This window comes from Aulonocara stuartgranti (genome assembly GCF_965226115.1).
Source record: "Aulonocara stuartgranti genome assembly, chromosome: 6".
Classification (NCBI taxonomy): domain Eukaryota; kingdom Metazoa; phylum Chordata; class Actinopteri; order Cichliformes; family Cichlidae; genus Aulonocara; species Aulonocara stuartgranti.
Genome location: NC_138944.1, coordinates 6,495,881 through 6,523,266, shown reverse-complemented (window position 1 = coordinate 6,523,266; position 27,386 = coordinate 6,495,881). Strand labels below are relative to the sequence as shown.

The 27,386-nt window shown below is 42.6% G+C and overlaps 1 long non-coding RNA gene across 1 annotated transcript in view; it reads right to left on the bottom strand.

Moving 5' to 3' along the window:
• LOC309707842 overlaps positions 1-22,757 on the bottom strand; it is a 31,411-nt gene extending 8,654 nt beyond the window's left edge. Inside the window, exon 1 of the long non-coding RNA XR_014277088.1 lies at positions 22,506-22,757. This is a non-coding gene — a long non-coding RNA (uncharacterized lncRNA). The remainder of the gene's footprint in view (positions 1-22,505) is intronic.
• Between the last annotated feature and the right edge of the window lie 4,629 nt (positions 22,758-27,386).

The following is a 27,386-nucleotide window of genomic DNA, read 5'->3' as shown; positions in this document are numbered from 1 at the left end:
AGAGTTTCGGAGCTCCTGACATGAAGAGACTGATGTCTGAGCAGCGAACAGGTGGGTGGCGTCTCTCTTTTAACCCCGGCCCCGTGATCAGCTGATCACAGCCGATCACCGGCTGGCAGTATCTTTCACTTTGGAGAATATTAGGTTGGCCCTAACTAGTTGTAGTAACAAACTCAATTCAGCGTAACCCTTTCCATCATTTAATGCCAATTTTACTACAACAGACTTCAGATTTTCTAGTAAAGGTCTATTCTTGGAAGATCACACATCCATGTGTCTTTTTCTCTCAGTTAAATAAATGTATAAATAGAAATAAGACTACACCTGACATTACATAGTACATCACCATAGCATTGTATTTACACATTTTCAAGCTTATGATGGAGATAATTACTACTGCGTAGTTACCTTTTTTTTTAGTTTTAATTTACTTGGTGGCCAAGTGAGCATCCAGTCTCTAAACAAATACAGAAATGCTACAGAAGCAGTATAATTAAGGAGAGAGTCGCACATGGAATTGGCAGGTAAACATGAAACGCCAATGGGGAAGCAACCAGGCAAGGTAATTAGACATTTTAAGGCAACTAAGACAGCCTGACAGAGTCTTTGAGGCAAATGTAGCACTAACAGTAAACAGTGTGCTTGATGAGCCATTGAGGTGCAGCTGGGCTTGAATCGGGGCATTGATTAGCAGGTGTGCAGACCAAACATGCTGAAAGTATCTACTGGGCAATTCCATCATAACTAGACCAAGAAAATATGCATATGATACAAGGGAGAGTGAGATAAAAGCATTATTTACATGGCAATAGTCTGACCTGTGTTCTAGGATAACTGAACACTGCCATGAGTAAAAACAAATAAATACAAAAAAGAAAAACAAACAAACAGACAAATATTACACACCAAGCCTGATGTATTTTTCTGTTTCAAAGTATTTTCAAGTATATCCAATTTTTGCTTGTTTTCCCCCCTGCTTATTTTGGGACTAGAATTTATCAGCTACAGTGAAAACAATTAATCATCCCATTTTTGAGAGTGTCATCCAGCTACTCAGCATGCAGACCCATTACAATCGAGATAATCCTTGGGATTTGGTCAGTAAATGAGTGAGACAGAGCCTGTATTTATTCTAGGCAAATGCACCACACTAAGCACAGACATGGGTAGTAAATTCTTAAATCCCATGAGGTCCCCGCTTAGTTCTAGTCAGTGCCAACAGGGCATACAGAGAAGAAGCTGAGGGGAAAGAGAAAAGCAGCTGTTACCACAACAACTTGTTTTACGGAAAACAAGATACATTTAAAATAAAGTAAAGTCGTCTGTGGGTAAAATGAATGAAAAACAATATATAAATAATGCCTGAATGGTTTAAGCCACATGTTGCTTCAAACACTAAGATTTGTAAAAAAGGAAACTTTTTTCTTGATTGACAGGTACAACCAAATTTTCACAATGTACCGTGTATTAAACACTGCCTACTACTTTTGACAAAATTGCTCTGTTGTGTTGTTTATGGAAAATGTGTCCATAACACAGCCATGCTGTAATTTCTTTACAAAGAGACAATTTGACATGATCATATTTTCATGGTGAAAGTGTCCTTCAGATTGCAGGAAATTATACCCAACACAGTAATCCTAGTATTCACCTGCCTTTCTCATGTACATATCTCATGTGCTTGTACAAGCATGTTGTTTTTGTCAGCCGGTGATCGGCTGTGATCAGCTGATCACGGGGCCGGGGTTAAAAGAGAGACGCCACCCACCTGTTCGCCGCTCAGACATCAGTATCTTCTTGTCAGGAGCTCCGAAACTCTGCCGACGTCAGTCTCCGCCTGATTCAGCAACTGTGAGTGACAATCCCTTTCAATCCTTTTTCTCTTCCCGGCTCCGCTCGCTCTCTGTCTGTAACGACAGTTCCGAAGCCATGCTTCGTGCACTGGTCATTACTAGAATAACTGCGTGTCTGCTCCAAACCCACCGCTAGCCTTCGCCGCGCTTGGGTCTAGCCAGCACGCCACACGGGCACGCCGAATTACTGTGTGTGATCCGCCCGGCCGTGACAGGATGTCTGAGCCGCATATAGACCCAGCGGAATTCGAACGGCTGAAAGCCGAAGTGTTATATCTTCGCGGTGTGGTGGATCGGATGAGCACAAAGATGGAGTCTCTCACCGAAACTGTCCTCCAGCTTTCCTCTTCCGTCACCTCGCTGCAACGTCAGCCAGCGCCGGTGAGCGCTGAACCCCGGATCGGACTACCAGATAAGTGGAACGGAGTAGACGGCCGGCCTGATGGGTTGCTCGCCACCTTAGACATGATGTTTGAATGTCAACCCACTAAATACGCCACTGCCCGTGCAAAAGTGGCGATGCTCACCTCTCTCTTGTCTGGCCAGGCTCAGGAATGGGCCGCGGCTCTCTACAACAATAAATCTGCAGCGTGTAATGACTATGCTCTGTTTGTGGAGGAGTTAAAAAAGACTTTCGTTCCCCCCAGCAGTGAAGTGGAAGTGGAGTCACAGCTGCTTCATCTACGCCAGGGCAGCCGACCAGTCTGTTACTTCGCCTCCCAATTCCGCACCCTGGCTGCTAAGCTTCAATGGGGAGATGCTTCTCTGCGCTCCATCTTTCTAGAGGGACTGGCTGATTACATCAGAGACGAGATGGCCGGCCGTGAGGCCCCAAAGACCTTGGATGAGGCCGTGGACCTTGCCCTGAAGATCGACCAACGTGTGATGTCGCGGCCTCGCCATGCCCCTCGGGCCTTAAAACCCTTCCAGCCTCAGCGGACCACGTCGTCGCGACCTCCTCCCCCCTCTGATGGAGCCACGGCTAGCCCAAGCAGCACATCCAGCGAGGAGCCCATGCAGCTGGGTGGACTCCCCAAGGAGGAGAAAGAGAAACGCTGGCGTGAGGGCCTCTGCGCCTACTGTGGATCAGCTCGCCACCGTCGTCCCCAGTGCCCGCTACGGCCGGGAAACGACGACGCCAGGTAGACTGCGGGGGTGTCCCACCTGGCCCTTCCCACTCCTCCGATCCCTCCCGTTTTCTGTTACCGGTCACATTTCACCTGAAACACCAACAGCTCTCATCCGAAGCCCTCCTGGACACCGGAGCTGCCGAGAACTTCATCGACCAAAAACTAGCCTCTCGGCTTCGCATCCCATTGACCTCCGTCGACCAATTTCTCCCGGTGACCTCAGTAGACGGGCGACCACTCCAACCCTACCCGGTCCAGTTCCAGACCCAGCCAGTCCGCATGTCTGTCGGGGATCATCAGGAGGAGATCCGGTTTCTAGTAGTCTCGGCCTCTTCCTCTCCTCTCATCCTCGGATACCCCTGGTTCCGTCGACATGACCCCCACGTCTCCTGGTCTTCCTGCCAGATCCTGGACTGGGGTCCCCGGTGTTCACGCCGCTGCCTTCTCCTCCGGACTGGACAGGACTCAAAGTCAGAAGAGGCGTCACCCCCGGAGCCCATCGATCTGGATAGGATCCCTCCGGCTTACCATGACCTGTCCGAGGTTTTCAGTAAGAGGCGAGCCTCCGCTCTCCCTCCTCATCGCTCCTACGACATGGCCATCGAGCTCCTCCCGGGAGCAGTCCCTCCTCGTGGTCGCCTGTTCTCGCTGTCAACCGCAGAGAACAAAGCCATGGAGGAGTACGTCGCTGAGGCTCTCCAACAGGGCTTCATTCGCCCTTCTACCTCCCCTGCAGCTGCGGGGTTCTTCTTTGTAAAGAAGAAAGACGGCGGGCTTCGCCCCTGTATAGACTACCGAGGCTTGAATAAAATCACTGTTAAGAACCGCCATCCTCTTCCTCTGCTATCCACCGCGCTCGATTCCCTCTCCCAGGCCTGCATCTTCACCAAACTAGACCTACGCAGCGCTTACAATTTGGTGCGGATTAGAGAAGGGGACGAATGGAAGACGGCCTTCATCACCCCTAACGGGCACTGGGAGTACCTGGTGATGCCCTTCGGCCTCTGCAATAGCCCTGCTGTCTTCCAACACCTGATCAACGATGTCTTGCGGGACATGCTGGGCCGGTGGGTGTTTGCCTATCTGGATGACATCCTGATCTACTCCCGCACCGAAGTGGACCATATTCGCCATGTGCGGGCCGTGCTAAGCAGGCTGCTCGAGTACCAGCTGTTCTGCAAACTGGAAAAGTGTGCCTTCCATCAACGGTCCACTACCTTCCTGGGCTTCACCATCTCCTCCAATGGCCTGACCATGGACCCGCAAAAGCTCCAAGCCGTGACCCAGTGGCCTCAGCCTTTCAGCCTTAAGCAGCTGCAGAGCTTCCTGGGCTTTGCCAATTTTTATCGGCGCTTTATCCGCAATTTCAGTACCATTGTCGCGCCACTGACATCCCTCACTAAACCAGCCAACCTGCCCAGGCCCTTCTGCCTCCCCCCTGGTGCGAAACTGGCATTCCGAGACCTTATCCGTCGGTTTGCTACAGCTCCCGTCCTGCTCCACCCTGATCCTGCCGGAGATTTTGTGGTGGAGGTGGATGCCTCCGATGTTGGTGCTGGCGCCGTCCTCTCTCAACATGGCCCGGATGGAAAACTTCACCCGTGCTGCTATTTTTCAAGGAAATTCTCTGACACGCAGCGACGGTATGGTGTCGGCGACCGGGAACTCCTGGCCATCAAGTGGGCCTTGGAAGAATGGCGGCATTGGCTCCTGGGAGCGAAAGAACCATTTCTGATCTGGACTGATCACCAGAACCTGATCCATATTCGTTCTGCCAAGCAGCTCAACCCAAGGCAGGCCCGTTGGGCCTTATTCTTCGAACCGTACAACTTCCACCTCGCCTACCGCCCTGGCTCCAAGAACACCAAGGCAGACGCCCTCTCCAGGCAGTTCACCCCGGACGACTTCACGTCAGACCCTGGACCTATCCTACCGTCTCATTGTTTCGCTGCCCCCCTTCGGTGGCCCTTGGAGGACTCTATCCGGGATGCCCTGACCGCCGAACCGCCTCCGCCGGAGACCCCAGCTGGGCGGCTCTATGTGCCATCCCGGTGCCGTCAGGAGGCCTTGCTCTGGGCTCACTCCTCCCCGCTCTCTGGTCACCCAGGGCCCGACAGAACCCTCCAGCTCCTCCGTCGTGCCTTCTGGTGGCCCTCCATGACTCGGGACGTCCGTGACTTCGTTTCCGCCTGTGACACCTGTGCTCGGGCCAAGTCCTCCACCCAGCCGCCCGCTGGCGACCTTCACCCTCTCCCGGTGCCGAGACGTCCCTGGTCCCATGTCGGCCTTGACTTTGTTACCGGCCTTCCATCTGTGGACGGTCTTGACACCATCCTCACCTTTGTGGACCGGTTTTCTAAGGCGGTGCACCTGGTCGCCCTGGCCGGCCTCCCCTCCGCCAAACGGACGGCCGAGCTCCTTCTGGACCATGTCGTCCGGCTTCACGGATTCCCCAAGGACATAGTCTCCGATCGGGGGCCACAGTTCACCGCCAGGTTCTGGAAGGCCTTCTGCCGCCTGATTGGAGCGTCTCCCAGCCTCTCGTCCGGCTATCACCCTCAGACCAATGGGCAGGTTGAACGGACCAATCAACAGTTGGGGCGCTTCTTACGGTGCTTCGTCTCCGCCCAACCGTCGCTATGGCCTCGTTACCTGGTGTGGGCTGAGCTGTCTCATAACCTTCACATCTCTTCCGCCACCGGTCTCTCGCCCTTTGAGGTCTGTCATGGATTTCAACCTCCTATCTTCAGCCATCAGGAAGCGGAGGTCGACGTGCCGGCTGCTGAACGGATGGTCCGCCGCTGTCGCCAGGCCTGGATCAAGGCGCGGGCTGCCATTTCCCGGGCCAACGCTCTGTACACCCGGCAGCATCGTCGCCGCCACCGCCCGGGTCACCCCTTCCGGCCGGGGGACCGCGTCTGGCTCTCCACAAAGCACCTACGGCTGCGCGGTGAGTCCAAGAAGCTCGCTCCCCGGTTCGTCGGCCCGTACGAAGTCACTGCCCGGCTCAACCCCGTGGCTTACCGTCTCCGGCTTCCGCCCGCCATGAAGGTCCATCCGGTTTTCCACGTCTCGCAGCTTAAGCGGCACGTCGCTTCCCCACTGGCGCCCCCCTCCCAGGCCCCGCCCCCGCCCAGGATCGTCGATGGGGGTCCTGTCTACGCTGTCCGTCGGATCTTGGACTCCCGGGGCCAGGGGGTCCAGTATTTGGTGGACTGGGCTGGCTACGGCCCTGATGAGCGCTCCTGGGTGCCGTCCCGCTTCATCTTGGATCCTTCCCTCATCTCGGATTTCCGTCGCCGCCGTCCTGGCCCGTCGGGTGCCGGTCCTCGGGGGGGGGGGGGTCCTGTCAGCCGGTGATCGGCTGTGATCAGCTGATCACGGGGCCGGGGTTAAAAGAGAGACGCCACCCACCTGTTCGCCGCTCAGACATCAGTATCTTCTTGTCAGGAGCTCCAAAACTCTGCCGACGTCAGTCTCCGCTTGATTCAGCAACTGTGAGTGACAATCCCTTTCAATCCTTTTTCTCTTCCCGGCTCCGCTCGCTCTCTGTCTGTAACGACAGTTCCGAAGCCACGCTTCGTGCACTGGTCATTACTAGAATAACTGCGTGTCTGCTCCAAACCCACCGCTAGCCTTCGCCGCGCTTGGGTCTAGCCAGCACGCCACACGGGCACGCCGAATTACTGTGTGTGATCCGCCCGGCCGTGACAGTTTTTACATCTGTGTCCTTTTGCTGCTTGTCAATGTGTCATGTTTTACTCTTCTCTCCTAATTTTCTGACAAGCCCTGTTGTTTTCAGTGGCTTAACAAAGAAATATGATGTGATGATCCCTCTGTGGGAAATGTGCAGTAACAAAGACAGAGGGCCACTTTGAACCCTGAGGTAGAAAAACAGACCCATCTCACTGAGTGTGATGAATACACTCATGTAGTGTATATTCACACATACACAGTCTTACACATACTGTAAAAAATAAATTGGCCAAAACATTATTTGATTTTTTTTCCCCCAGTCACTGCAAATCATTTCTGCTCTTTATTTCTCTCTCGCTCTATCTCAGTCTGCCCTTCAACTTTATTTTACTTGTTCTTACTCTTTCGATTTCCCTTTCCTCTGCTCTGCTTTATATCGTGCATTAAAATTCCACCCCACTCGTCACTCCTCCCACCCACATCTACCCCCTCTATTTTCTGAAAGCAGGAATGATACACTGGGTTTAAGCTAAATTCCTTGTCTGTCTCACTAATTGCCTGCTAAATGCATGATGGAGAAAATCATTTTCAGCCAGCGTCGGAGTGAAAGAGCCTTTCAGCATTGTTCTGGTTGTCAAGGCAACGCAATTAAAAAACCACCAAGAACAAATGTGCACTCAGGATAGCGAGGTTTAACGCAGACATCTCTGCCGCTCCTTCATTCTTGCCTTGTTTTAGTTTCTGCTCCTTTTGAATTTCTGATTTGATTCTTGTTTCACTGCCATTCTCAATTTTAACAGCTTTGTTTCAGAAATGAAATTTCTACAAATTTAAAAGAAGTGACACATTCCTGTATTTAAAAAAAAGGTTTGAATGGACAAAATAAAAAGCTGACAAAATGGTATTTACTAGGAAAGTGCGTGTGTAACTCAGATGCACTGACAAAACAATAACACTCACCCTCGAAAGGTATTGACCTGAAAATGACTGAAAGTTTCAGCTTTTAATTGTTTGATTTTCTGTCAGTACTCCATGCACATCCTAGGTATGTACAGTGAGGCACATTGTGTGAAAAAGTTTGTCCCAAATCTTCCTTTTTACACTTTCTTTCTTTTTTCTCACTCCTTTTTTTAAAAATTAATTCCTGGTAGGTCGAAAACCATGGTAGTAATTTATGAGTTCAGCCTGGGGTCGTAATAAACCTCTGAGACTGAAAAGGGGAAGAGAAGAGAGGAAAGAAGAAAGAGGAGAAAAAGAGATACGAGAACAGCAGAAATGAGGAGAAGAGGGGAAAAAATGAGGCAAAATGCTCATTTAACTCATTCTCATTATAACAGCAGTCCTTTCCCCTCTCTCTTTCACTGAACCCTCATCAAGATGATGTATGTGCGGGCGTGGAACCCATTTCACCTACCACCTGTGTATTACTTACTTGTCTGGCAGATGTCAGCCAAAGCAATGATGATATCATTATTCACAAAAAAAAATCACATATTTGTGGAGCAGAGACATGCCATGGAATAGGGAAGAAGATAAAGAAAAAAATGTTCAGAGTGATTCTGTCACCAGTTCCAGATGTTCTTGCTCTACTTTCCTTTTCTCTACAGAGAAAACACACTCTGATCCAGACAATTGGAGAAATATGCAAGTGCCAAAACATAGCTTTGGCTTGTTTTGTGACAGTATGTCTTGTGTTAGACTGTCAGAATTGGGTCAGATTACCATTGAAAATCTACTCAAAGACTTCTCATTGAAGGTTTGAAACAATGTGACACAATAGGGTGTGCAATTTAGTCAATGCAGCAAAATAAAAGTCCAACAAAACAAATTGGGATGGATTAATGTAGAGTTTGCCATTCCTCTCTCGCCCCTGCATGCAGTCTTTATCCTTCAAACTCGGGTCCTCTACCACAGCTCTGGGAGCTTGAGGGTCCTGTGCAGTATCTTTGCGCTCTTCTGGACAGAGATCTTGCATGTTGTTCCTGGGATCTGCTGTTGCCACTTGCCTAGCTTGTGGGTCACTGCACCGAGTGCTCCGACTACCACTCCAACTCCACATCTTCTCAAGTTCTTCTCTGAGCCCTTGGTACTTATCCAGGTTCTCGTGTTTCTTCTTCGTGATGTCATTCAGTGTCATTTGGACTTACCTGACCGTCTGCAGGTACTTAGTATTTGCAGCTTTCCTAACGGTCTCTTTGTGGTTCCCATTTGCCCGTGGGATTCCCAGGTACTTGTAGTTGTCCTCACTGTCTGCAATGTCGCCTTCTGGTAGTTCAATCCCCTCAGTCCTGACTAGCTTCCCTCTCTTTGTTACCATCTGACTACACTTCTCCAGTCCGAGTGACATTCCAATGTCTTTGTGTAGATCCTGGTGGTGTGGATCAGTGAATCCATATCTCGTTTAATGTCGGCATGCAGCTTGATGACATCCATGTAGAGGAGGTGGCTAACAATTGCTCTATTCCGTAGTCGGTATCAGTAGCCAGACTTGTTAATGATCTGGCTGAAGGGTTCAGGCCTATCCCTAACAGCAGTGGGAACAGAACATCTCCTAGGTAAATCTTGCACTTGATTGTGACTTGTGCAGTTTGCTTGAAATTGGCCTCTGGTGTTGTTCGCCACATCCCCATTGAATTCCTGATGAAGGCTTTTAGGTCCTATTGAGCTGGTTGGTGTAGATCAACTGATTGGGTCCAGTGATGGTCACAGTAGGAACGTCCGTAATGCTTCATACACATCTTTTGGTAAACCTTAAGAGTGTGTCCTGGTTAATCACTACCTGACGCATACCTTATTAATCTAGACGACATCCGAGCTGGTATAACATAAGTTATATATCTCTCACACATATTTCGAGGTTGGCTTGGGCACCCTTACTGGATACGCACACCTTGGCCGGAAGTAAGAGTGAGTAGCGTTTGTTTTTTTTTTGTTTGTTTGTTTTTTTTATATATGTGTGTGTCTTTTCTAAATCAAAGCTGTAGAGGTTGGGATTTTTTAAATACAGCTCTGTAGCTATGAAGCTATGAGGTCCTAGCTCATTCTCTGGGTATATAGTATTTGTGTGTGTGCGCGTGTGTGTGTGAGGCAGTAGCGGTTTTTGATACGGGCGACAAGGGCGGTTGCCCGGCGCGGTATCGTGGTGGGGGCGGCATCACGGGCATCGGCAAAAAAAAAAAAAGAAGAAGAAAGTCAGAATTCTGGCTTTTTCTCAGATTTTTTTTCCAGTGGCCCTAATCCTCTTCCGTAGCTGCCAGACATCAGCCAGCGCATATTAGGAATGGCATAGGCACCGATCGGTTTTCTATCACCCATTTCCTGGGAGTAAGGGCACCCTCCGTTTGCGAGGTGCGCCTGCTGCTTGCGGCACAGGGAGGACAGGGCGGGGTGGTGGGGGATTCTGTGGCTGGCTCGCAAAATAAAACGAAATAAAAACAAACCAACAAACACAAAAACCAGACATCATGATGCAGACTTATATAACTGATGTTTTTTTCTAAATTCTATACGTGAAAAGTGAGCGCGAGAGCCCTCGGTGCGCCTGCTCGCTGCTGAAGTCAAAGTAAACTTTATTGTCATCTCCGCTACATACAGTCCAGTATATAGAGAGACGACGAGGCTCCAGTTACAGCAGTCCAAGTAAACAAACAATAAATATAAGAAGAGTAAGAAAATAAATATACACTTTAGAACTAGGGGTAAAGGGATCAATAACAATTTAAAATTTATATTTTACAGTTTGATGATTTAAAGTCTCACACACAACCCGTCGAAAGGGGAGGGGAGCGGCTGCTTCCAAATAGAGCACTTTTCCTTCATAATGATGTAAATCCAAGTCCATTATGTATTCATGATTTGAATCCTGGGTTGTGCAAATCCCGGAAATAAACCCTAGACAAAGTGAATCTGTGAACTTGTGGCGATCCTCGAGTTGGGGGATGGGTGTTCATACTAGAGTGCAAAATTAAAACCAATGGAAGAAGGACAAGAAAAGTTCAAAGCTATCAGGTGCTCAGAGGGAGTGTTCGCCCAGGGCCGCCACTGAGTGAGCGTGTCTCCCTTCTTATCCCAAGCTGCAGAGTTGTGATGGATTGAATGAGGTGTCTCTCCAGCTGGAGATCGTAATGAAGATTTACCCCCAGTGTGTTAGTGATGGGATTTCCGGCTCTTTTTAGAGATCCGGCTCTTTCGGTTCGGCTCACTAAAAAGAGCCGGCTCTTTCGGCTCCGAACCGGCTCTTCAGGTTGTTTTGTTGCTTTAATTTATTTATTATTAACAATAATATAAAATTATGCACAAAAGGAATTACTAACGTAAAAACAAGTGGTTTTATTTATATATGTTTATATATAAATATATGCGGTGGCCCCTAGAGACAAAACACGTACAAACTCCAAAACACATTTCTAGCATGAACTGAACTTCCAAAGCAGAGCTACTAGATCACTTAAATTACACAATTGAAAGCATGTGTGTATTGTTTGTATATTTATACACAGGCACTCATATATATATATTCAAATAATTTAAAAAAAAGTTCATTTACCTGTTATTACCACACACCAAATCCGGTCGTTGGTACTTGCTGGCTTGTGTAGCCACAAGATAACAAAGGCTCAACACTGCGCCCAGCATCCTGGAGCACTTCTGTTGTCTTTTGTACGTGTTTTGAGTTTTTATGTGCTTCTGAGTTTTTATATGCTTCTGAGTTTTTACGTGCTTCGGAGTTTGTACGTGTTTTTACGTGTTTTTGGAGTTTGTACGTGTTTTGGAGTTTGTACATGCTTCAGAGTTCGTACGTGATTTGAAGTTTGTATGTGCTTTGTCTCTAGGGGCCACCGTAAATATACTTTTATTTATTCACTCCACATAAAATGTAATAAATAAATCATATAATCAGTGGCGGCTCCTGAAAAAAATCTCAGGGGGGGCAATTTTTATGATATCGACTAAAATGACCCATTTAACCCTTTAAGACCTACCATAGAACCAAGTTCGCCAGAGCTTATATTATATTTTTACATGCTGTGGAGCCATTTTTGGGAGCATTTCAAGTTGCTATACATCAATACAACCATTATAGCCCAAACTTTAATAATATGTCTGCATTAGGTGCATAGTAATTACATAAATTGCAAAAAAGTGCAATAAACTACAAAAAAATTGAAAATCGTTTTTGTTTTTTTAACATATATTTCTAGTTAGAGAAATTTAAGAGGCTTATCCCTCAAAACTGTAAATACAAAAAAGTTACACAAACTAGTTTCCCACCACAGGAAATTTATTTTGAGTGTCTTCATAGTTTTATTTTTGAAATACACCAATTTTTATATACTGCAGGAAAAACAAAAATAAATATTATAGTGCAAATTTGCAAAATAACAGCATATGCATCAAAATAAACTATTTCCAGCAGTGCAATATGAGTCTTAAGCATCCCAGAAACGACACAGAAAGTCATAAAGTCAAACATAACTTTTTAAAACACATAACAAGTAAAACACAAGCTCATAAGGCCTCGATCGTGAAAAACTACATTTCCGCAAAATGACGTCACTTCCGGTTTCGGGCAGGTCATGCGGTCATGTGATAGTTCGCGCTGATGGACGTAGGAAGTGTTACAAACAGCTGATGGATCGGCGAAGCGTGTTTCTGAATATCATGTTTTTGTTGCTGCAAGTGATTTTTATGCAGTTTTTGCAAAGCTATATGTGGAAGGAAACTGTGACCGAGGACAAGCTGATGGCATAAGATGTAAGTACAACTCCTCCAGTTTCATATGCAAAAAAATTATTGCGCTAGCTTACTTGGTTGCAGAGCTACCGGGATTTAAAAATAGTTACGCAAAACAGAGCGTGCCCGCTCCGATCGGCTGTAAAGGGTTAATGAGTACATCAAACAACACAATTTTAATTTAAATTTAAAATGAACAACCATATTCTGGCCATTTGTATAGATTTGTAAAAATGAACATGAACAGATTTTTTTTTTTTTGAATGAATGAATGAAAAATAACTATTGAAAACAACAACTGTAAACTGATTGGGGGGGTGGGCTAAATGCGTCCCGCATTGCTAGCTCAAAAGCACCACAAAACTTAATACAATCGATGATTTTAGATAAAATATGACGGTTTTTATCTACCTCTTCGTTGTGCCTTCTTAAAGCAATCCGATGTCCATCATCTAGCTGCGCCGCTATGCTAGTTTTCCCTAGCACAGCTAGCTTTACACTGTTGTCCATATGAACTCGTGAGCTTTCATGTTTCTTGATTCGTTCGGAGAGGTGCTTTAAGTCGGTTTGTCCAGATTGTGTCCACGTCAAATCACACTTGTCACTTTTGAACAGTATGCACGGGAAACAAAAAAGTGCATTAGCTGTTCCACAGCCTGTCAGCCACGACTTGCGCTGGAACCAACTCCGACAAAAAGTCCTGTTGTATGCTTTTGACTTCTCCTTCGTTGCCTGGGTTAGTTGAATTTCGGGCTTGTCAGGTCCCAACTCTTTAACTTGCAGTTTTTCTGCCATTGTCCTTCTGGCAAAAGGGTAGGTTAGAAGCGATCTAACCGAATTTGGGGGAGGCTGTGCCTCAACCGTTAACAATACCGCTGCCATCGTCTCTCTCTGACCTTATAGCTCACTTAGGCTACTGACTGAGGTAAAATTCTAGAACAGCAAATCTTCGCGCGTTTTCTGCAGGGGCGCAATTTTAAGCGCCCCCAAACCATTTAATTCAGCGACGCTGATAGGTCAAATATTTATTATTTTCCCCTGGCAACCATTTAATGATAGGCTATTTCGCTGCATATCAAGGGCGCTTTGACGAGCGCCCCAGAAGAAGAAAAACACCGTTTGTTGGTTGAACTTTAATGAGTCAGCTGGTGAAAATGTTAAAATACGCCTGGCTGTATATGGGCACACACATAGTAAAACTATCATTGATGAATTTTTTAAAAATATATATTTTTACTCCTCCACATTTGGGGGGGCGGAGCCCGAGCGCCCCCTATGGGCCAGCCGCCACTGCATATAATACAAAAATCAACTATTCACATTTCAAGTTTTAACTATTTAAATTTTCAGCTTTTTCCTTTCACAAATTTAAAGTGAAAAGAACACAAAACACTGCAAACCACAACACAATTAAATATAAATTATAATATGAAAACTAAAAGAACATGCATATTCTCTGTCATATGGACCTGCATGAATAAACTTTCTCAATCCTTTATCATCTGCAACCGAAAATAGTTGTGGATGATTACTATACCTTTCTAATGTTGTTGTCCCTGCCTCTCTTTCTCTCTCTCTGGCTCTGTTCCTGTGCTACTGAGTGTAACTACCGCCCCTCCCCCCTCTGCCCAGCGTAAAGCACAAGGCTCGCGTGCAGAGTGAAGCGGAAAAAAAGTGCGAGAGAGAGGCTGAGAGAAAGAAAAAAAAAAAACCCACGTGACGGCTCGCGTCGTTCACGTCAAAGAGCCGGCTCTAAGAGCCATTTCGTTCGCGAACGACCCATCACTACAGTGTGTGTGTGTGTGTGTGTGTGTATGGTGTGTGCTTGCAAGAGAGGAGGGCGACAGGACTAGATTATCCTTTACTAAATTGTGCTCCAGTATGAAGGGCTGAGTCTCCTGCAGGGAACACTGAAACAGACACACACATATGTGAAAACACAGTCTGACCACTGCCTTGGAGATGATAAATGTGGGTCTCAGCGTAGCTCTCAGCTCCAGGGAGTCAACTTGGAGACACAGAGACCCAGTTTTTACTTTTTTAACCGGGGGAAAGTGGAAGCTGGGGCTACAATGGAGCAGTAAGCAGAGACAAAGATGGGTGATGTGCGCAGATGGTGGCCAGACCCCCAGGGATCAGGCTGATGTTGTTGTGGGTTTCTCTGTGGGCCAATGGGAAGTGTCCTGACCTGCCGCTGTGGATCCTGTGAAGTGTTGCCACACCTAATGACAGGTGGTTTATCATCCTTGTGATAAACTTAGACAAAGCCTATATTGTGTGTAGATTTACTGATTTAATTCTCCTGATAGATATACAGACCTAATATGTCAGTAGTAGTGAAACATATGCTATGTGTTTCTTGAAACACTTTTCAATCCACCTGTTTCTATGTGCAGTTTTGATAGTGAGAATAATTTAGAAAAATCTTAATAACAATAAAAAAAGGTCAAAACATACAAAACAAAAAGTGGAAAAAAGCTGATTTACTGAATAAAACCTTACTGAATAAATGTATACGCTAAAGGTTCTGCTGAACACATTATATATGTCTAGACCAACTTGGTATTATGAAATAGCATTTAATTAATGATGTTTTTTTTTGTTGTTGTTGTTGTTGCTTTTATGTATATTTATATTCAGAGCTGCTGTGACATAGTTGAATCCTTATCACTACAGACTTTTCTTCTCTAATTTTAATGAAACCCAAGTGGACAATTGGGAGCTTTGTGAAATACCTTCTGATAATAATAAACTTGCTATAAAATTTCCTTGTATCTCTTATTTGCAAATTTTATTGACATTAACTTAAATTGCAACATATATGAATGATAGTGTCTATCAAAGGGTACCTTTGCATGCTGCAAAGATGCAATTGTGGAGTTTATATTACGTCTATGTCTACAGTTCAGCGAGTTCATTTGTCTCTGTTAGTTTTCCTCACACCCCTATTTTTCTTCTTGTTCTTCTGCTTTTGTAAATTAGTATCATAAAGTCTCAGGATGAGTGTGAACTTTAGTGTTACACAGACGTACCAGCAAGTGAAAATATGGCTCTTCTTCTTCATTTGCATTGCAGTCACAGATTTAAAATTCCCTTTGTAGTGGGAAAACAGTGCTTTTAGATAGCACTCAAATCCACCATTATCAAGTCAGTTAACAAGTGTTAACACTGTCCATTCTTCCAAAATAGTGCAAGAGACTTGAAATTTTTGTAACAAACAGGAATGGACCTGTTTTTTCCAGTTTATGGAGGCCCCGACACCTTGCTAAAACTATTATGATCCCTGATGAGGAACTAGCATGCAGAAAGGTCTTTAATGGTGTTATAAACAAGACATACAATAAATAAAATACCTGTTTCTGTGAGAAACTAAAATGTGCTCTTTTGTATGAGATTTCAACCCTTTCCCTACATAGATGGTTGAATGCACGTTACTAGGTGCCTCAATTTTCCCTTTTGATCTTAAAAAAAGGCTATTTAATAACCCACGCTGTTTGAAAGATTTAAATGCTAAAGTTCAGTATGCAAGTACTAAAGATATGAAAAAGAAATATTTCTGCCTTACAATTTCCACTTTCCCATTTGGAGGTTCAAGCCATATGTATTTATTTATTTTTTTCGTTTATTGCAACATGTTCTTGCTGTCTTTATTTGAGTGTGCCATTTCTTCTTTGGAGCATTTTTCCTGAAACTTCAAGAATAATTAACATTGATTCCAAATGTGCAGTTCCTGTAGCTTAAAGCTCTCAGCTATGTTATCTGACAGCTTTGGACTGATTTGACAGCCAATGTACAATGCAACAGGTGAGAATCAATTCACGGGGCTTGGCGTATATTGATCCATACACTCTGGTAGGAGAGAAAAAAGGAGATGTATACACTTTCCACATTGAAGTACATATCCAATTTAAAAAAAGAAAGACTACCATGACAAAAACCAGTCCCTGCAACTTTAAATTCTGCGGAGCAGTAACTCAGGCTTCTATCCGGTTGAAGTCTGACATCATTAGCTGTTTCCTGGTCCAAACTCTGCTTCAGTTCCCAAAGTCAAATAAACACTGCCACATCACTGAGAGTTACAAACTATCTCAATTCTTTCATCTTTAATAAAATGATCAGTGTGGCTGCTCTACCAGGTGTAACAATTAAGTTTAACATCCAGGCATCCACAAAAAAAGAATTTATGAACTTTAACGGAGTTCAAAGTTAGCAAGGAGTTAGCGTGCTAGTTTCCATCTAAAGATGATATATAGCATGTTCTGACTGAGGGGTTTCTGAAATTTTTAAATGTACAGCTATCACTGTATCTCTGCTATCGCTTCCGATATGAATGAAGACAGAAAACTAAACAGTAGTGATGTTTGTTGGGTTACTGAAGTTGGGCTACCTGGTGCTATGGTTAGCATAATATTAATACATTAGCACAGTGAAGCTGGAGGATGAACACTAGCTTTTTTCCACTCGATAAACGTTAACGTGAGGGTTCCCGATGGGTAGGGACAAATGCAGTTCCATGGCAGGATGCTGTAAACGGACCAAACTTCAGTCAGGAGAAAAAGTTAGAGATAATCCATCCACAATAGTAGGTTAGTTATTAATATCCTGCTGCTGTAGGGTATTAAAAACTGAGCTTTAAAACATGCTACCGATGAATAGTAGTGATAAAAACTGGGAGAGACCCAATTACTGATTTTTTTTAGGAACTTGTTCAGATTAAATAGAACAAGATACAGAGCATTAAAACATGTTAAAAACACAACAGCCTTAATAAGTAATAAGTAGTTTGGACCTGGAAGCGGGGTTCATAAGTCATCAACCAGATTGGCCGATTTGCATGACTAATCTCTCCTTTTAATCATTTAAGCCAATAGAGTCACTACTTTCACAGCCAATCCCACCACTCACAAATTGTGTGAAAAATACATGGGGCAGATGCATGACACTCGCCATTGTCCAAAGAAATCTCTGTAACTGGGCAGAAAATTGTGATTTTTTTTTTTTTTTTAACCAAATTGTAGCAGTGTAAATTTGTTTTGGATGCAAGACAGCGCAGGCAAGACATAAGTCATGGATCTGTTTTTCAAATGTGAGTCGTAATTTAGGCCTTATTTTGCTGCTGGTTCGGTGTTGTTACTTCTCCAGTTACGTGTAGTCGGGTGAATGGGGTATTCTTGGTGTTTAGGTCATTTTGCGGTATTTGTTTACATGCTTATTTATTTGTTTGTTGGTTTAGCTGTGTATACCACACATGTCTATATTTACATAACAGACCTGTAAATTAAACAAGATGTTAGCACAGTGAAGCTGGAGATTGAACAAGATGTTCGCGGCCAATGAAACAAGATCTTCCACTTCCTGCACTGAAAAAAAGGCCATGTTGGATTTATTTAATTCAATAGTGGACATTGGTTGCACACAACTGTTTTGCTTTGGCAGAAACTTAAGCAACTGAGTTAAATCAACACAACTTTTTCATATTCAATAAACCTGTGCATTTTGTGTTGATAAAACACAATTGAAACATGTTTAGATGAAGTAAGGTGAGCTCTTGGAATATTTTAATTCTTCACAATTTTGTCATTTTATTTCAACACTATTCAATAACTTTTACCCCAATATTACTTGGTCACTTAAATACTACATGTTGTCTTCATATTACATAATGTTCAACAAAGTCTAGAGTCTGGTTAACATAAAAATTGAATGGATCTACAACAATGCTGTGAGGCAACAGCACTAACCGCCATGCCACCAAGCTATCAATCCAGCCTTAACAAAGTAGGGAAGCTATGATTTCTGTACGTTTTTGTCCTTGACAGGTTAAACCACAATAAATAGCGACAGCATACACGTGGTGTGTGTGTAGTTGTCTGCCTCTTATAACTCCAGTGATTTTCCTGCAGTTTGAAATCACGTGCTATCTTGTGAATTTCATGAGTCCAGCAACTAACCACTCTTACTAGATTGTATCAGGTCATCTCAACAAGAACAAATTAAGTTGTTGAATTTCATACAGATCCTACATGATTTAATTACGTTCAAGATAGAAACATGACATTTTTGTGTTCAAATTACAAGTTAGGCTTTTATAAATGTAACAACCACCCAATTTACTTTTTTCGGTGTACCGAAAAAAGTAGAGGCGGCTGTTCGTCTTGACTGAGATGGATGCCTTCCTCAAACCACGATCTAAAGCGCATGAAACTGAAATCCTGTGCGGTGTCGCGAGATTTAACATTGATATATTATTGACTTACTTCACTCGAACATGATATGAACAATTTAATAAACCCTCTCTGCATATCATGTAGTTTCTACACTATACAGTTACACTTAACTTTAAAGCATTAGGCAATTGTGTTAAATACACGCAAGATGCTTACATAATACATCCAAGAGATGGCCAATCCCTTTTTTCAGTGTGACCCCGGTACCGGGGGTGTTCGGGTTTAACCCTTTAAAGCCGGTCAGAGCAGGCACGCTCCGTTTTGCATAACTATTTTTAAATCCCTGTAGAACCGGAACCGCGTAAGCTAGCGCAATCATTTTTTTCGCATATGAAACCAGAGGAGTTGTACTTACATTTTATTATGCCATCAGCTTATCCTAGGTCACGGTTTCCTTCCACATAAAGCTTTGCAAAAATTGCATAAAAATATTCCAGAAACACGCTTTGCCAATCCGATCAGCTGTTCGTAACACTTCCCACATTGAAAAAGACGTCAACACGAACGATCGCCCGAAACCGGAAGTGACGTCATTTTCGCGAAAAATGTAGTTTTTTACTTGTAGGCCTTAAAAGCCTATACTGGTGTTTTTATAAGTCATGTTTGACTCTATACTTTTCTGAATAGTTTCTTGGATGCTTAGAACTCGAATTGCACTGCTGGAAATAGTTTATTTTGATGCACATGCTGTTTTCTTTGCAAATTTGCATCATAGGATTGTTTTTCGTTTTTCCTGCAGTATATAAAAATTGCTGTATCTCAAAAATAAAACTATGAAGACACTTAAAATAAATTTCCTGTTGTTGTAAACTATTTTTTGCAACTTTTTTGTATTTAAAGTTTTGAGGGATAAGCCTCTTAAATTTCTCCAAGTAGAAATATATGTAAAAAAACAAAAACGATTTTCAATTTTTTTTGTAGTTTATTGCACTTTTTTGTAATTAATGTAGTTACTATGGACTTAATGCATATGTCACCCTTTTTAACTGAGTAGTCCAAAATCAGTCAAATCCACAGTAATCTGTCATACAAAGTCAAGGAAAAAAACAATATTTCAGAATCTACTCTTGTTGGGTTCAGTTAGGATCGTAAGGAGACTGGCAGTGGTAACTCAACTTAAAGAAGGAATATCCCTCCACTCAGAATGAGACACTGACAACAACTTAAAGGGAGAAAAGTGATTTGAGTGTATTCAACATATAAATGCTCCAAAACATAGACATGAACAAAACATTTAGACCATTTCAAACATGTAAATCTCAACAATGTACAATATATCACTTAAAGTGTCCATAAATGTATTAGGTAGGCTGTCCATTTCAGTTCAGTGCACTTAGTATTCAGTGTTCTTAGTAAGTGTTAATTATCTTTAGTCACAGTTTTGCTTTTTGATGCATCAGTTTTTTGTGTTAAGTGGAATCAGATCTGACCCAAAAAAGGAAAAAAGTAACAACATAAAGCGTCCTGAGATCTCAGAAAAAAACGTTAATCCAAAAAAAAAATTGCAATCGTTGTATCCTACCACCCTCCAAGGAAACAGGTGGCCTTCAGATTGAGAACGTCCTTTCTAGGCACCTCCAGTGGCATCCAGTCCTTAGATGGCACCGCCCGGTCCTTGCAGCTAGGGCTGGGCGATATATCGAGTTTTTTAAAAATATCTATATATTTTCATACGAGATATAAGATGTGACAATATCATTTATATCGATATAGTCTATGTTACGTTATAATTATACTTGTGGAGCCGCAGGTTTGCCTCTCTTTCGTCCACTTTTGTCTCTACGCAACGTTACTCGGCCTCGCCTCTCCTTCACTGAACACAACTCCCCCTCCCCCATTCACCTGCAGGCAATGACAAGATGAAAGCGGAAAATCTCCGTTAGCGAGTTACCGCGGATCGTCCCATGCGTGGGGCTGGACGGCGTCAACGTGTTAGCGAGCTAACCACGCTAACGAGCTAACCGCGCTAACGACATGCAGCCCGGAGGAGCTGCACGACCTAAAATCCTTTCATTTTCTCAAAAATCGACAGTGCGCCTTATGTATGAATTCTGGTTGTGCTTACTGACCGCGAACCGATTTTATGTGGTACACAGCGCTCAGCAATCTGTCAAAAAATGTTTTAATATGACTTTGCTAAGCTATGGAGCTGCACCGCTTGATGGATTGTCGGAGGATTACGGCTACCGAGGAGGAGCCTCGCGGAGTGATACGTACTATGTGTGTATAAGGACCACAAATGGCACCTGTTCAGAGACGTGGTGCAGCTGTGAAATCTGTCTCTTTGTTATTATGCTCAGCGTCTATTCGTTTACATTTTGACTGCACAATTGTGAGCTTTTTGTTATGCACAAAAACAACATTGTTTTCTTTTATTTATGGACCATGATTATTTAATAAATGCTGATAATTTATTTTTGAGTAATTTCTTCATGTACATCTACGCTGTATGTAAATAAAAGTGCCCGTGTGACATCTGGGACACAGTGTGACTAAGAACTCTCTTTTTGTTCTTAACTTATGGCTTTAAAAAAAATATATCGAGATATATATCTTATATCGCCATCCAGCTAAAAAATATCGAGATATGAATTTTGGGTCATATCGCCCAGCCCTACTTGCAGCAGATTTCTACCACGTAAAAAAAACCAGCCTGCACACAACGTGCAGTGCAATCACTCACTTGTAAAATAAAACGTGTTTCTCTAGTGTTATCCTTTTTTTTTCCCCACACATCTATACAGTTCTTATTGGCCAATAACAATTTATCAACAACAAAAATACATTTCACTGCAAATCATGAAGCATGAAAAGTGTCTCCGTGGTGTGTTAGCTAAAACTTCACATGTAAGCGGATTAGCCCAGGGAGCACATGTGGGTACTGTCACTACCCGATCCGTACCGGAAACCCGATCGGTACCCCGCATGCGCAAATCTTACGTCACTTCCTCTCTTTGCCAACATTGCGACATTCAATATATTTGAATGATACGGTTAGCGCCCAGTTAGCTCCTAGCATTTCTCAACAGCTCTGCCTCCTTTTCGACTGCCCGGGACATTTTCAAATTCAAATTCAAATTTTATTTATTTAAACAATGGATAATCCGTATACAAAGAAATTCATGCTTTTCTCCTCAACAGAGAGTGTCCCCCGATTGAGCAACAGCACCGTAAAATAAGAAGAATGGCGCCTAATTACAGAGTTAATAATGCAGACTTTGTAATATCTCACGTGTAGATTCATCAGCCAGATGAAGTGTTTACTGACAATTGACAGTGATAGCGCACATCATCATCACTATTCCAACAATCCTCTCCTCACAGACAAGCATAAACACACTCGACTATCGCTAAATCAAATTTAACACACGTTTGTAATGACGCTAATTCAGTTTATAATAGGGTTTATTCGCTCGGTCAGCAGGTGGCGGTATCCTCGTACACTGGGGAGTACACTGCCATTAAACGAACAGAAGAAGAAGAAAACAGTAAGGATCGGGGAGTCCTGATCCGTAACTATCTTTTTATTTTTCGTTTCTGTCTACATTGTACTGAAATGCTTCATTATTGCAAACATTTTAAGATATACTTGTTATTCTTAACAGATACTCTGACCCATAACTATCGTAAAATGCTACGACCGGAAGTAGAAACCTTTCGCGCATGCGGGGTACCGATCGGGTTTCCGGTACGGATCGGGTAGTGACAGGTACGCTAGCATACTCTCCACAGGCTAACACAGCTAAGCAATCGTTAGCAGGTTCTAAGACAAATATCACATTCCCGACAAGCATTGTATCCTGACTGGTTTTATGCTCAGAAACTAGACTATGAATCACAACTGAAACTGCAACTGTGAGACTCACCAGGATATTCTTCAAAGAAACATTAATTCCGTAGCGCAACATGTTACAGGACTGAATCTCCACACAGCTTTGCGCATCTAGCTCCGTGCAGGCGGATGCAGTGAAAGAAAGTCACCACGCACGCGCTATGGTGCATTCACGGTACATGGGAAAACTCAGCATTTAACAAAACAGTAACACTTCAAATTAGAATAAAAACAGAATACAATTGGCAATAAAATAACCATGGGTTACACATACATATTATTAAAATATGGGCTATAACAGTTGTATTGATGTATAGCAACTTGAAATGCTCCCAAAAATGGCACTACAACATGTAAAAATATAATATAAGCTCTGGCAGACTTGGTTCTATTGTAGGTCTTAAAGGGTCAAGAGGTAAAATCTGTCTCTATTCAATACATCTTTTGTCCTGTCTTTCTGTCCTCACCCCTAACCAGTGTTGGGCCAAGAAATGGTCTCCTGCCAATAAGTGATTTCTGGTATTTGCCAAAAAAATGATTGTGGGAATTTATGTTGTTATAAATGACTTGTAGACCTAAAATCTGTCAAAAATAGGTCACTCTTATCTCCCATGAAGAATATCAAGCAATTTAGAGCGAGAAAGACCATTCCTATCTCAAAGTAGCTGCTGCAATCAGTTTTGGGCAGAATAACTTTTATATATCCTTTATTTATCCTTAAAAAGTATCCATTAAAAAGTATCACTGACATTAAAAAATATATCTTTCAAGATACAACTAACACAGAAGGCAGCAGAAATTGTAACAAAAAGGACTGGATTGATGACAGTGTGGGTACAATATAGGGTATACTTCAAAAACAGGTCATTTCTATATTTTATGTATAACCCCTTCTTAATTCCTGTTCACTACAGTCTATTTAGTAATATAAGTAAAGATATTAGATGTAAAAAACAGAAAAACTTCGGAAAGCACTTTTTGGCACAACAACGGTCATGCCAGATGGCCGCCCCACCCTGGTTGTGCTGGAAGTTTCTGCCTATTAAAAATTAGTTTTTCCTTGCCCCTGTTGCCAATCGCTTCCTCATATGGAGTCGTCTGATTGTTGAGTCTTTACCTCACAGTGTAAAGCACCTTGAGGTGACTGTTGTTGTGATTTGGTACTATGTAATAACATTGAATTGAACTGAATTGAATAAAAGCTTTACTATATTCTGTAGGCACCATATACTAACAGACAACGTGCCTTTTCACAACATGCAAGGTAGTTCTATAGAGTTCAGTAAAATTCCTCAGCCGCAGCCATATGTTCTGCTGTTATTGTGACTGTTGCTACAGAGGAAGAATATAAAAAAGACCGATGGGAGAACTGTGCCTTGTTATGCAGTTAATATTTTGAACAAATACATGAACTTGTTTTTCTGACTCTAACTAGGTATTTTTGGCCCCTAAATCTAAGCAAATATCACAAATAAACAAATGGTTCCTCTTAGTTCCTCTTTTTGTTAAATGGATTATTAACCCAATCCTAGCATTATCATCTGTTGAACTGTTATATAGAATCATCATTCTTGCAATGCAGGATTCTTATAATTTAAGTCGTTTTATATTTACACAAAGAGACAGAATCAGATTTTGTGAAAACAAACATCTATGTAGAATGTTCCTTTCCTCGGCTTAGCCTCCCACCTATGTTTCTTACCTCTGAACTTTAGTTATGTGATTAAATAAAAGGTCCCTCGTTGCCCCTGAAAATTTTATGCTTAAAGCAGTTTTTTTGCCACATCCCACAGTGTTCCCATATTGACTCAATTAATATGATATTCTAATAGTGGGAATGCACTTACAATCAACACATTGCCTAAGACAAAATATCTCACAGCTCATATATTCCTAAGTCTCACAGTGCCATGTTACATTGCTGCCAGCCTTGTAATTCTTATATGAATATTACATCTGCATTTCCTTTCCCTCTCAGTTTGTGTTATTGTGTCAAATACAGGGCTAGATTTGTATCTTCATAGCAACTGCAAAGGATTCCACTGCCTGCAGTCAGGTTCTGGGGCCTGCCTGTGTAAGATTGAAGCTTTCTTTTCTGCTTGGTGAGCAGAGAGATGTGAGGGGGGAAAGTGATGGGGGTGGGGGGTAGCAGGGAGAGGACAAGGGGGGGGGGGGGGGGAAATGGGCGGGAGGTAAGGGTGCTTCAAAAGAGAGACCCCCGGCATTGTGCCTAAGGTTTCCATCTGTCTGCAAGAGGGATGCAACATACACAAAAACACTGACTGATGTGTGCACACGAGTGCTCGTAAACAACATTATTTGTGCATGAAAGCAGTAGACACACACACACACACACACACACACACACGTTTTTGTAAGTGAGGGGTAATGATGACAGAGAGGACTGACACCTAGACAGTCACACCCTCAGAAGCTTGATAGGAGAATCTCTGAGCAGGGCTTTATGCATTCCAGTTTTGGTGTATTTAAAGCCTGCCTCAACACTGTCCTAAATCCAGGGGGGCAAATGCTGATGATCACAAGGATGTATAAATGGCTACAGGTCTGTTTAGCTGTGGTTTCACAGTACAATAAATCCATCATCACTGTAGAAGACCCAATCGGTGCTCATTGTGTGTGTCTTTAATACTGTCTGTCTTTCAGAGCTATATTTATAAAATGATAGTTTTAGAGTTGCAGAGAGCCTTAGCCAGTGAGTTTCAGTTTTGTAAATGTTTCATCATATAAGCTTCCCTTACCCAACCCCACTAAAAAACATCTATGAATTTCTGTAGATAAAGAAGCGTCTTATCCGAGTAGAAGCCCTTATAACTCACATTCAGACCCAATTTATTGTCTGGTAATGACAATAAGAGCACAGAAGCCAGGAAGGCAACAGGGTGCAGGTCCCAAATGGCGAAGCCTTGCCAGAGATAATAACAGCAGCAGAAGTAATATATTCATGCATGCATAGAGTGTCACCCCCAGCCAAAAGCACATTGGCAGAACTCTTCAGCTGAATCACCACTCACTGCAACAGTCTCCCTGAGAGCCAGTCAGCCAGAGCAGAAAGGGGTGGGGGGTTAAATACCCTGTTAAACATCAATCACTTTTTCATATTGGTAAGATAAACACCCATTTTGTGACTCTCAATTTAACAAGAATGCAGAAGTTATTCAGGACACATCGAAAGCTTTTACATTATGATCTAAAAAAGCAGATGTGTTGGCCTGATTAGGAAAGCTTTCGTTCAACTAAAATATAAAGTGTAAACATAATGTGTCTACACTTTTTAAGAAGGTTAATATTTAAAGGAATAAACATTTAGGCTCACACATATTCAGACTCTTTTTTTCTGTTGTCAATCACATATATATTAAATATATGCTTAGGAAAGAAAATCCTCTTCACAAAATGTATTAAAGTTAAGAACATCATCAATTAAGTTTTATGTAAGCAATCAAAAGACCCTCTGATGAATGTAAACAGAGGGTTTACAATGAGGGGCAAACCACGGGTTGAACCCCACAAAACTGGAACTTTGCTGGAAAATCTAAAAAAGCACGGCCAGTTATGTAAAAAGGTTTTGGACAGACAAAACCAAGATTCACCTGTACCGAAATGATAAGAAGACACTGAAAGGAACAACTCATGAAGCATACCACATCATTTGTCACAGTGGAGAAAAAGTGCCACATGGAACTGGCAACCATACTTCTTATACTCAATAAGTATAAGAAGTACTTATTGATGATGTGACTGTTAATAGAAGTAATTGGATGAATTCTTAAGTGTACTGGGCTATATTTCAAACAAATGGAAATGTGAAACCTATCGGATGGCAGTTCACAGCATTTCAATTGAATCTTGATTCTTTGTCATATAATTAGCTGTAGTTGTGTGTGAGATGTTTGAAACAATTAACTTAATGCACTTGGAGGAAAACATCTTTGACTTTTCAAGATATTCTATTCATATCTTTGATCATCAGACAAGGACAGTATTTTTTAATATGAACACTTTATATTTAATATTTCAGATGTTTTGAGTTAGAAAAGTACTGAATTTATAATATATTTTAAATACTTTTGAACTTAAACTTAATGATATGGATGAAACCTCATTCCTATGATATATGTATGCATGCTTCCTCATTGGTGACTTTTCACTGAAGCTGAAGCTTTTCCATATTCAAAAAGTAAATGTTGTTTATCTGTATTGACAGCGATAGAGGTGACTAATCTAGCATGGATGTCTCCACATAATTTGCTTTCTTTGAAATTCACAATACTTTGCCTAGGTACAGTAGTCTACCAGTTTGATCTCATTCCCAGGCTGTCAAATACTGTTGTTTGTCAAAGCCACCCGCTTCTCACAATTATGCACAAATGTCCTTTTGCTTCAGTGCTGCAATGCAAAAGTGAGAGTGGTCTTACCTTTAACTTGAAATTCTGGAGATTTGCAACAAACCACTTGACATCACATTTAAGGAAATAAATAATTATTGTAGACTTGACGTTTAGAATGCTTTAGATGTTATAGGAGCTCCATCATTTTCCTACAAGCTCATGATGCAGGCAACAAGACCAGTTTGCTCATGGAAAGATCCTTTGCCAAATACCTAACAGTGCACTAGTGGTAGTTTTGTATCAATGACTGAAGTCATTTATTTCATGTCACTATAAATAGGGACAAAAACTATTGTCTGAACGAAGAACAATCCAGGTTAGTTACAAAAACTATGGCAGTAGAGGCAAATGTATTGCTCAGATTGTTGCGTTAAATGAAGTAGAAATCATGTGAAACTGCAAATATCTGTTTCAGCTTTTAAAGAAGAAAAGCATTCAATGACTGGAGAAAATTACTTTAATTACCATTCACACTGACATAAAGTTAATATTTCTTTTCATTAGGT